The sequence below is a fragment of the Rhinoraja longicauda genome, chromosome 27 (assembly GCF_053455715.1).
Source record: "Rhinoraja longicauda isolate Sanriku21f chromosome 27, sRhiLon1.1, whole genome shotgun sequence".
Classification (NCBI taxonomy): domain Eukaryota; kingdom Metazoa; phylum Chordata; class Chondrichthyes; order Rajiformes; family Arhynchobatidae; genus Rhinoraja; species Rhinoraja longicauda.
The window spans coordinates 20,009,947-20,019,974 of NC_135979.1; positions in this window are offsets into that span (position 1 = coordinate 20,009,947).

Below are 10,028 nucleotides of genomic sequence, written 5' to 3' on the forward strand. Positions count from 1 at the left end.
ATACATATTAGATAAGCATCTCAGATACAGTACAAGTGTATATTAGCAGTACACTGAGACACTGTACAGTCGCCAGTTTGGTGCCATTTTCAAGTCCCAGTTGTTGTAAGTGCAGGGATCTTGGACCTGACCATGGAGGTCTGTTGTCCTGGCAGCGTTGCAGGGTCGGGCTGGCCAAGCATAGCCGTGGTGTCTTCCGCCGCTGTAATCCACGTGCACGACCTCTTGGAGCGGCAAATGTTTGCATGAATAGTTTAGACGTTGTGATCCTACTCCAGTTCTTTTTCCATTTTTATCAGCTACATTGCTTTTAGAGCTTTACCTGAGGAGGAATTTCAAATCAAAGTTTCATTATAATATCGGTATTGTTGATGAAATTACCATCCTTAATAACTTCCTGCCCAAAATTGATTTAACCTCTTGAAGGTTTCCTCAAAGTGAAAATGCAATGCAGTGGGATGTAATAAGAGAGGTCATAAAATTAAATTACATTAAAGCACATTATTTACAGCACGGGAACAGGCCACTTTGGTCAGTGGATCTATCTTTGCATTTTTTTCTCCATCCACCTTGCTTTATCTCATGTAACTAGCATACCTCCTCCCTTGTCTGCTGCTCTCTTAGTTTAAAATTATTCCCACCTTTTGCAAGGTTAACTGACATCTTAATGGGCGAGCGAGTTCAGTTCAATGGAGAGACTAAAGAAGCTCTATCAAAGTGTCAGAAAATATGTTCATAAAGGCTTTGTACTGTGTAATTTTAGGATTCTATTTAACTCAACGTGATATTGATGCTTTTATAAAAAGTTTCTTGTTCTAAGCATTTTGCATAAAAGTTAGTTTTGCATTAAGTTAGTTTCCTGATATTTCAATGAGATTTGTAACCACTGCATTTTCTTTTTCTTTTCATTAACATTTTAGAAAGTCCTTTGGAAAGATTTATTTACATTGCAGGTGATTAAATTTGAGCTATTTAACTGACCACTTATCTAATTTATTCTGGGTACGCTGTACAAAAAATGTTTTGCAGCAGTGATTGTTGAACTGCAGAGGATGGGAAAAGTGCGCAATGGTGTCTTTTAATACTGCATCTCAATGGTTCTATGGTTTATTGTCACATGTACCAGGTAGAGTGGGGTTTTTTTTGCATACAGATCAGCAAAACTATTGCCGTACATCAGAACAATCATCCCAGACAGTATAGAATATATAGAACAGCCCACAGAGTACATATGCATATCACACTTTAGTTTCAGTTCAGTTTCAGATTTGTTTATTGTCACGTGTACAGAGGTACATTGAAAAGCTCTTGTTGTGTGCAATCCAGTCAGCAGAAAGACAATACATGATTACAATCGATCCGTTTAGTGTTTAGATACATGATAAGGGAATAATGTTTAGTGCAAGTTATCGCCAGCAAAGTCCGATCAAGGATAGTCCGAGGGTTGTCAAAGAGGTAGATAGTAATTCAGCACTGCTCTCTGGTTGTGGTAGGATGATTCAGTTGCCTAATAACAGCTGGGAAGAATCTGTCCCTGAATCTGGAGGTGTGTTGTTTTTACACTTCTATACCTTTTGCCTGATGGGAGAGGGGAGAAGAGGGAATGGCCAGGGTGCAACTCGTCCTTGATTATGATGTTGGCCTTGCCGAGGCAGCGCATGGTATAAATGGAGTTAATAGAAGGGAGGTTGGTTTGTGTGATGGTCTAGGCTGCGTCCACAATTTGCTGCAATTTCTTGTGGTCTTGGATGGAGCTGTTCCCAAACCAAGCTGTGATGGATCTGTCAGTGTTGGTGAGAGTTGTCGGGGACATGCCAAACTTCCTAAGCCTTCTCAGGAAGTAGTGGCATTGGTGGGCTTTCTTGGTCGTTGCTTCAATGTGGGTGGTTCAGGAGAAGTTGTTGGTGATATTGACTCCTAGGAATTTGAAGTTTTACTCATGACTTTACTCCTATCAACTCAAATTCAAATTTGGGAAGAATGGGTAAAATGTTAGTAATGATATTCATCATAAGGGGGAATCGTACAGATTTATTGTCTCTTGTAACACACAATACAGATTTAACATTTTGGAAAGATTTATTTACATTGCAGGTGATTGAAAGTGAGTTATTTAACTGATCACTTACCTAAATTTGTTCTGGGTAGCTGAACAAACATTGTTTTACGGCAGTGATTGTTGTGAAGTACTTGAAATGCTTAGCTCTAGGGGCTATTAATACTGTATCTCATTCGCACTTCACTTATCTGTACTCATTCCAATTGTGAAGAATGGATAAAAGGTTACTAATGACGTTCATCATAAGTGGGAAACATACAGATTTATTGTCTCTTGCAACACACAATACAGATTTACCCGAGGAAAGGTAGGCATGAAAGAGGTCATCTTCTTCTTCTTCTGCTTCTAAGAAAGAGGTCATGATACGATAGAACTTTATTTATCCCAGGAGGGAAATTGATCCCCCTGGAAATTTTTACATTGCAAACAAGAATCTGCGTCCTTTGTTGAATCTGTTAAATTTCCCCACCTCTTCTTTCTCGCTGTCTACTTCCTTTCCTAACTGGAAAAGCCAAAAATAATACCTGGAGATGAGTGGGCAAATGAAACGGGCATTAATAAAACTCTAGCTCTCATAACCCCTCTCAGTGTTGTCCCTCATCGGTTTCAGACGTTACAAAGCCATTTTGCAAAGGCAGCAAACTACAATGGGAGTGATCAACACACTGCTCGAATAAAGGAAACCTGTGGATACTGATTTGTCTAACTTACAAAAAAAAGCGAAAATGCTGCTAAATTGTTGAGCAGTAATTAACTAATTAGCTATCTAATAGCGACTAAACAAAGGATACAACACTTTGAAAAGGTTAACAATTAACTGCAAAGCATGCAACAAAACACCGAGTTTAAAGACAGCACTGTAACTATGGAACCAGGCACTTCCTGAAGGCGATGCCATTTCCGATGAAACAAATGAGTTCTAGATTGACCTCTCCCTCCAGACTGTTATCAGAACAAACATTTCCTGTTTACCTGGAGGGATTTGTTATCTCAAGTTTTTCAGTGCCTAAAAGGAGTTTCTATTTCAGGTAATTAAGTAAAGCGGTCTTATTTTTCTTTTTTGTTTGATTAGATAAAGCAGAAAACAAAGTGGCATGTTATCGGTGTGTCTTTTTGATGAATGAGTCATTTTTGTGAGAGCAATCGATCTTCAAGCACGTTAGAATGGTTGTCAGAACGCATGCATTATGGATACCTTGGTTTAAACAAGGACTTGAGGTCAGTAAATGTACAGCTTTGGGAATCTTTGCAACAAACACAATTCTTGCTTTAAGTCTGAAGAAGGGTCTTGACCCCAAACCCCATTCCTTTTCTCCAGAGAAGCTGTCTGACCCGTTGAATTACTCCAGCTTTTTGTGTCTACAGTTTAAACCAGCATCTGCAGTTCCTGCACATTCTTGCTTTAAGGTTTGTTACCCTTTGTAATGATTGTGGCATGTGACTGACTGCGCCCTGAGCTACAAAAATCTCTCGTCAGAATTTCCAGACTGTCTGAATAGTAATTGAACTATTCAAAAGTTGCTTGAGCTTTTGTCTCGCACATATTAATTTCCACAAAATATGCTTCAAGAACTCAGCTGGTCAGGCACTATCTATGGAGGCAAAGGGTTGGTCAGCATTTCTAGTCGCGACCCCGAATGATGCAGGGTGTTAAGCCAAAACATTGATCGTCCCTTTGCTTCCACGGATGCTGCCTGCCCCACTGAATACTTCCAGCAGTTTATATTGTTTGATCCAGATTCAAGCACAAGAAAGCAATCATGTCAGTAAGAATATAGTCAGTAAGAATACTTGCATAACAACACATTTCTGGAAAGACTTCAAAACCATTTCATTTCGGTGTCATCAGAACTTACACAAAGTTTTCGTTCAGAACCCAATCTAAAGAAGAGTTCTGACCCGAAATGTCACCCATCCTTTCTCTCCAGAGATACTGCCTGACCGTCAAGTTACTCCAGCACTTTGTGTTTATCTTCGGTATAAACCAGCATCTGCAGTTCCTTTCTACACAAAGTTTTTGTTGTTTGATGCCTGCAGCTGGAGGTCATAAGAGGCAATGAAGGACGCATTTCACAAAAATAATTTATAATGGCATTGCAGTGTTGCATTTGTGAATCCTGTGCTGAGATAAGTGTAAGTGTGGACGAACTGATGAGCATATCGTCTCCAAGTTTCTAAACAGATCGAATCATAGATGAGCAGGCAACATCCATGAAAATAATTTCCAGAAAATGCAATGGAGTTTTGATTCAAACACAATGGCAGAATGGAGATCAATGGCTGGAGCAATAGTGGCAACTCCCAACATGGAGATTGGTCACAAGAGGGTGAGTGGTGGTAAATCGAGTCTGGCAGGGAGCTGTGCTGCTGCCATCGTAGTGTGAATAATTCACCATTTACGTTTCTGTTTGGAGAAGAAAGAATTTAATTGCAGTAAGCAAGGAAGCAGCATCTCTAAACTGGGCTAAACAGGATTCAGCGAGCCAAATTACTGGCAGTAAACCAACCTTCCAAAGAAGGCAGACGCAGAAACACTATCTATCCCCTGCTCTCAGCTTCTCTGTCTCTGCCGCCCGCGTCTGCTCACAGCAAGAGGTTTCCATTCTCGGACAATGTCGTCTCACCCAAAGGTGATAGAGTGATAGAGCAGAGCAAGATAGGCCACTCGACCCTAAAAACCGTAGTATGTCATGGTGCCATTTTAGGAGGCAGAAACTTGCAGAAACATTTAAAAAGAAAAATAACAAAAATCTGTGAATTGATAGATGAGACATATTCTGCATTTTAATGGTATCATCACACATACTGTTCCCCCAAAACACTGATTACACTGCGAGAGGCATAACGGGTTTTGCCGACTAAAATAGCTCCTTTGCATACTACAGTTCAGTATAGGTGATTTTGACGGAGTGGTCTATCTTGCTCCGCTCTATTATCTTTGGTCTCACCCCTGTTGCATAGATGGATCCCACATGTGTCTCTCCTGCTCTTGCTTCACCTTCCCCCAGATGCAACAAGGATAGAGATCTCCTGATCCTTGCCTTTCATCTCACCATCCTCTGCATCCAACACATCACTCAATGACATTTCCACCACCTTCAACGCGATCCCACCACCAGATGTGTCTTCCCATCCGCAAGTACTTTTCTCTGCAACCGCAGGAGACGTTATACCAATCCCAATACCTCCTCCCTCACATCTATCTCGGGACCCCAGCGGCCCTTCCAGGTGAGACAGTGGTTCACAGTGGCAGACAGTGAAACACCTCCACCAACCTCATCTGCTTCATTTGGTGTTCCGATGTTCTGATGCCTCTGTTACATCGGCGAGACCAAGCGTCGACTCGGAAAGCACTTGCACATGGCCTGCCAAGGTCTGCTGGATCGCCCAGTTGCTAACAATGAAAACTCCTCCCCTTACCATATTACTGGCCTTTCTGTCCAAGGACTCCTCCATTTCCTGAGTGAAGCCACCCATAAACCAGAGGAACAGCACCTCATATTCCACTTAGGTAGTTCGCAACCTAATAGTGTGGACATTGAATTCTCTGTTTTTAGGTAAGTAACCTACAAACAACACTCCCCTCAACACTTCCCCTCCCCCCCTCCCTTTCTTTGCCCACCTGGACTTGCATCCGTTTCTTACCTTCCCCATACACCTGTATTCCTTCATCTGGCTTCACAATTTTCACTCTTCTATCCTTACCTCACACCTTAGCCTTCTCATCTCTGGTCTTTGTCCAACCATTTGCCTACTCCAGAGATGCTGCTTGTCCCACTGAATTACTCCAGTATTTTGTGTCTACCTTCCACCCATCACTTGCCAGGCTTTGTCCTGCCCCTCCTCTCTTCCAGCTTTCTCCCCTCCCACCTACCCCCACCGCAATCACCCTGAAGAAGGGTCCCAATCCAAACGGTCACCTGTCCAAGTTCTCGAGATATTTCCTGACCTGCTGAGCTACTCCAGCTCATGGTTTTTTTTCCAAAGAAGGCAGCCATCTACAGTGGGAACCCGCTGAAGGAGGTTCACATAACATTGAGGTGGCTGAGGCAGATGAGAAGTGCATTTGAAGCAATGCATACCACCAGTTTTATTAAAAGCTAAGTGGAAGCAGGCCCTTCGGCCAAACTTGTCCATGCTGACCAAGTTGCCTAACTGAACTAGTCCCACTTGTCTGCACTTGGTTCACATCCCTTCAAACCTAATCTATTCATATACCTGTCCAAGCCTTTTATAAATCATAATTGTATCCACTTTTCACCACTTGCCCTGGCAGCTCGTTCCATTTACACACCACCCTCTGTGAAAAAATTGCCCCAAAGTAGTTTTTAAATTTTTTCCCCTTTTACCATTAGCCAGTCCTCTCTGGTTTTCAACTGACATACCTTGGGGAAAAGACTGGTTATTCACCTTATCTATGCACTCATGATTTTATAAAGCTCTTTAAAATCACCCCTCGGCCTCCAAAGCTTCATGGATAAAACATCCTAGCCTATGCAACCTATCCTTATAACTCAAATGCTTCCGTCCTCTAACGCCCTCAAATCCTTTTCAGTTTTGCATCCTTTTCAGTTTAGTGACTTTCTTCATCTAGCAGGAAAACCTGAACTGTAAACTTTACTCAAAATGTGGCCTTACCAGCATCTTGTGCAGTTGCAACATGATGTCCCAATACTTGCACTCGGTACCCTTACTGATGAACAGCAGTGTGTCAAATGCCTTCTTCACGAACCCGTCCATCTCCCTACTTTGAAGGAACTATGTATATGTTTATAATTAAAAGATGCCAAATTCATGTGTATTCACAAATAGAGATTATTAATTGGGATTGACTCTATTTGAAGAAGAGTCTCAATCGAAAACCTTGTCCATCCATTTCCCTCCACAGATGCTGCTTGACCACTGAGTTCCTCCAACATTTTGTTAGACTCTTGCATGTGCAGTCTCTTGTGTCTCCATTTAGTTGAGAAAACTTGGGTTAGACTGGAAACATCTATTTAGTCTGAATACATTGTGGCCATATTTTAAAAGGCTTCAGGAGAAATATGAAGATATATTTAAAGATGTTATGTGTAAGAAAATAACTGCAGATGCTGGTACAAATGGAAGGTATCACGAAATGCTGGAGTAACTCAGTGGGTCAGGCAGCATCTCGGGAGAGAAGGAATGGGTGACGTTTCGGGAGTCTGAAGAAGGGTCTCGACCCGAAACGTCACCCATTTCTTCTCTTCTGAGATGTTGCCTGACCCGCTGAGTTACTTCAGCATTTTGTGATAACTTTAAAGATGATATTATCATTAAAGAATACAAAACCCATGTATTGATCTAATAGCATGAAACCTCAAAGTAGAGATGCAGATGCTGGGGGAAGTACCCCAGAGTAATTGAGCGATCCTCACTATTGTGTTGCATTTAAGCTCGGCGGAGGTTGTTCAGCGGGTCTTATTAGTGCAGTAGATACCGTGCTTGAGCAGCTCCCAGCCCAGCGGTATGAATATTGATTCCCTAATTTCAAGTAACCCTTGCATTCCCTCTCACTCTCCGCCCTTCCCCCCACCCTAGTCATCCTGCTAGTTCCACTGTTTGCATCGATATATCCATTCATTATCACCTCTTCCACAGCCAACAATGGACCATTGTGGGCTCCACCTTGGTCATCAGTGCCACCTCTGATTTGTTCTGAACCTTTTCTTAACTCTTGTTTCCCTCTTCCCTGACTCTCAGTCTGAAGAAGGGTCTCGACCCTGAACGTCACCTGTTCCTTTTCTTCAGAGATGTTCCCTGACACGCTGAGCTGCTCCAGAATGTTGTGCCTTTCTTCCAACAGTATAGTCTGTTTATGTCTCATAATTTGGAAGGCAAACTGCCAAGAAAATATTGTTACTTAGAACTGTTGCACGCCTACTGTATGTTTGGGTTACAGAAAATAAACAAAACCCAAAATATCAGACGAAATGAATATTCACGTTCTGCCACCAAAATCATCGTCAAAGGACAAGAGGACACAGGAAGCCCAGCATTGTTGTGCATTCAAAGTGATGTTCTAATTGCAACTACTACAGAGGGGAAAAGCTTCAGGAAATGCTCAGCAACTTAATTAACACAATGTCAGACTTAAAAGAAGCAAATGTGCCTTTATACAGAAGGCGGTAATTTATTTGGGTCTGTGATTAGATGAAAACAGACCGCAGCCAAGCTCAGGGGAAGTTGAGGCCATCATTGGAGCCAAAACATCATTACGCAGCTCGAGTCATTTCTAGAATTGACTCAACAAGGTGCCGAATTTCTTGCTGACTCGACGACAGTGTCGACCCCTCTTGGACTATTAAAAACGGTGAACCACGGAGGGTGGGGAAGGTGAGCAAACGGTGTGCATTTGTGCAAGAAAAGACTGGTCAATAATTATAGCTGGAGTTACACACGGTTTCACCAAGTCTTGCTGAGTGAACCATTCATTCAACCTGTACTGAGCACAAGCATTTGCTGGCCAATATGGGGGTCATGCCTGCTAATCCTGTGATGGTGGGATCAGGGATGTCCAGATGGGCCATTCTCCTGTCTCAATGCAATCACATTGGAAGGCGGTGCAGCGGTAAAGTTGCACCAGCGCCAGAGAACCGGATTCAATCCGAGACTGTGGGTGGCGTCTGTACGGTTCCCCTGTGACCGCGTGGGTTTCTCCGGGTGTTCCAGTTTCCTCCCACACTCCAAAGACGCGCAGGTTTAGAGCTTAATTGGCTTCGGTAAATTGTAAATGATCCCTGGTAGTAGGATGGTGCTTGTGTATCGGGCCTGTTTCCACGCTGTTTCTCCAAAGTCTAAAGAATAGAATCTGTGCACAGTGAATTCAAACGCAACGTTAAGCTTAACGCCTCGCCAAGGTGATCTTTTAAAACACCCACGCCAAACACAAGGTAAAATTTGATCTCAGCAAGTAGTGGAAGCTGATTCTCGTATCACAACTGTAGAGAGAGCTTCTGTCATGCACAAAGACCCAGCTTTGATGCTCATTAAGTGTGTGGAACAGATCTGCCAGCTGTGCCACCATATCACCTAAATCAATGCAAATTATTGTTAATGCAGCCACGGGTTTTTCATATTGTTCATGGAATACCTTAGAGTGTGTTTTGTTCAGCATTTAGCTGTAGGTAATTGTTTTTTGCAATTGTGAGTGGCGTTTCCAGGTATTGCAACAAGTGTTATGTTCCCCTGCAAGGACATGCCTTTGGTTTTTAATCATAAAGTACACTGGGCCATTTTAGGCTTAAATAAAATAATTCCATGCATTGTGTCAATGCATTCTCGGTTTTACAGAATTCCTTTCATGACTCTGGAGACAACTGTGTAATTGCCAAAACTAAAATCGGAGCACGTCGACCTTCAACCAGGGTACAATTCAGTCCTCACTGCTGAAGAATTATACTAGGAAGACTGACATAGAAAGCTGGAGTAACTCAGCGGGTCTGAGAGCATCTCTGGTGAAAAGGGAATGGTGACGTTTCAGGTTGAGTCCCTTCTTCAGACTGAGAGTCAGGGGCAAGGGAGAACGAGAAACATAAAAGGTACATAGAACAAATGAATAAAAGGAATGCAAAAAGCAACGATGCTCAAGGGAAGGTGGAGCCTCCAATGGTCCATTCCTGGCGGGGCCTTCCATCGCCCGGCTCGGCTGCGAGACGTTTCAGCGCCCGGTGCGACTCGGCCGCGGGGACTTCCATCCCCTTGCGGGGACTGTGCGGGTCGGTCGGGGACGAGCTGTCTGTCCGTGGGCGTGGGGAAGAGAGGGGAAGTTTTGTTGCCTCCATCACAGTGAAGGGGTGTTTGGAGTCACTGTGATGGACGTTTGTGTTGGGGTCATGTGTCTTGTGTTCTTTTTTTTTGTGTGACTGCTATGTAGTTTCGTTCGGTACCTTGGTACCGAATGACAAATAAAGCTCTGTTGAACTGTTGAACTGTTGGATGGTGGGGT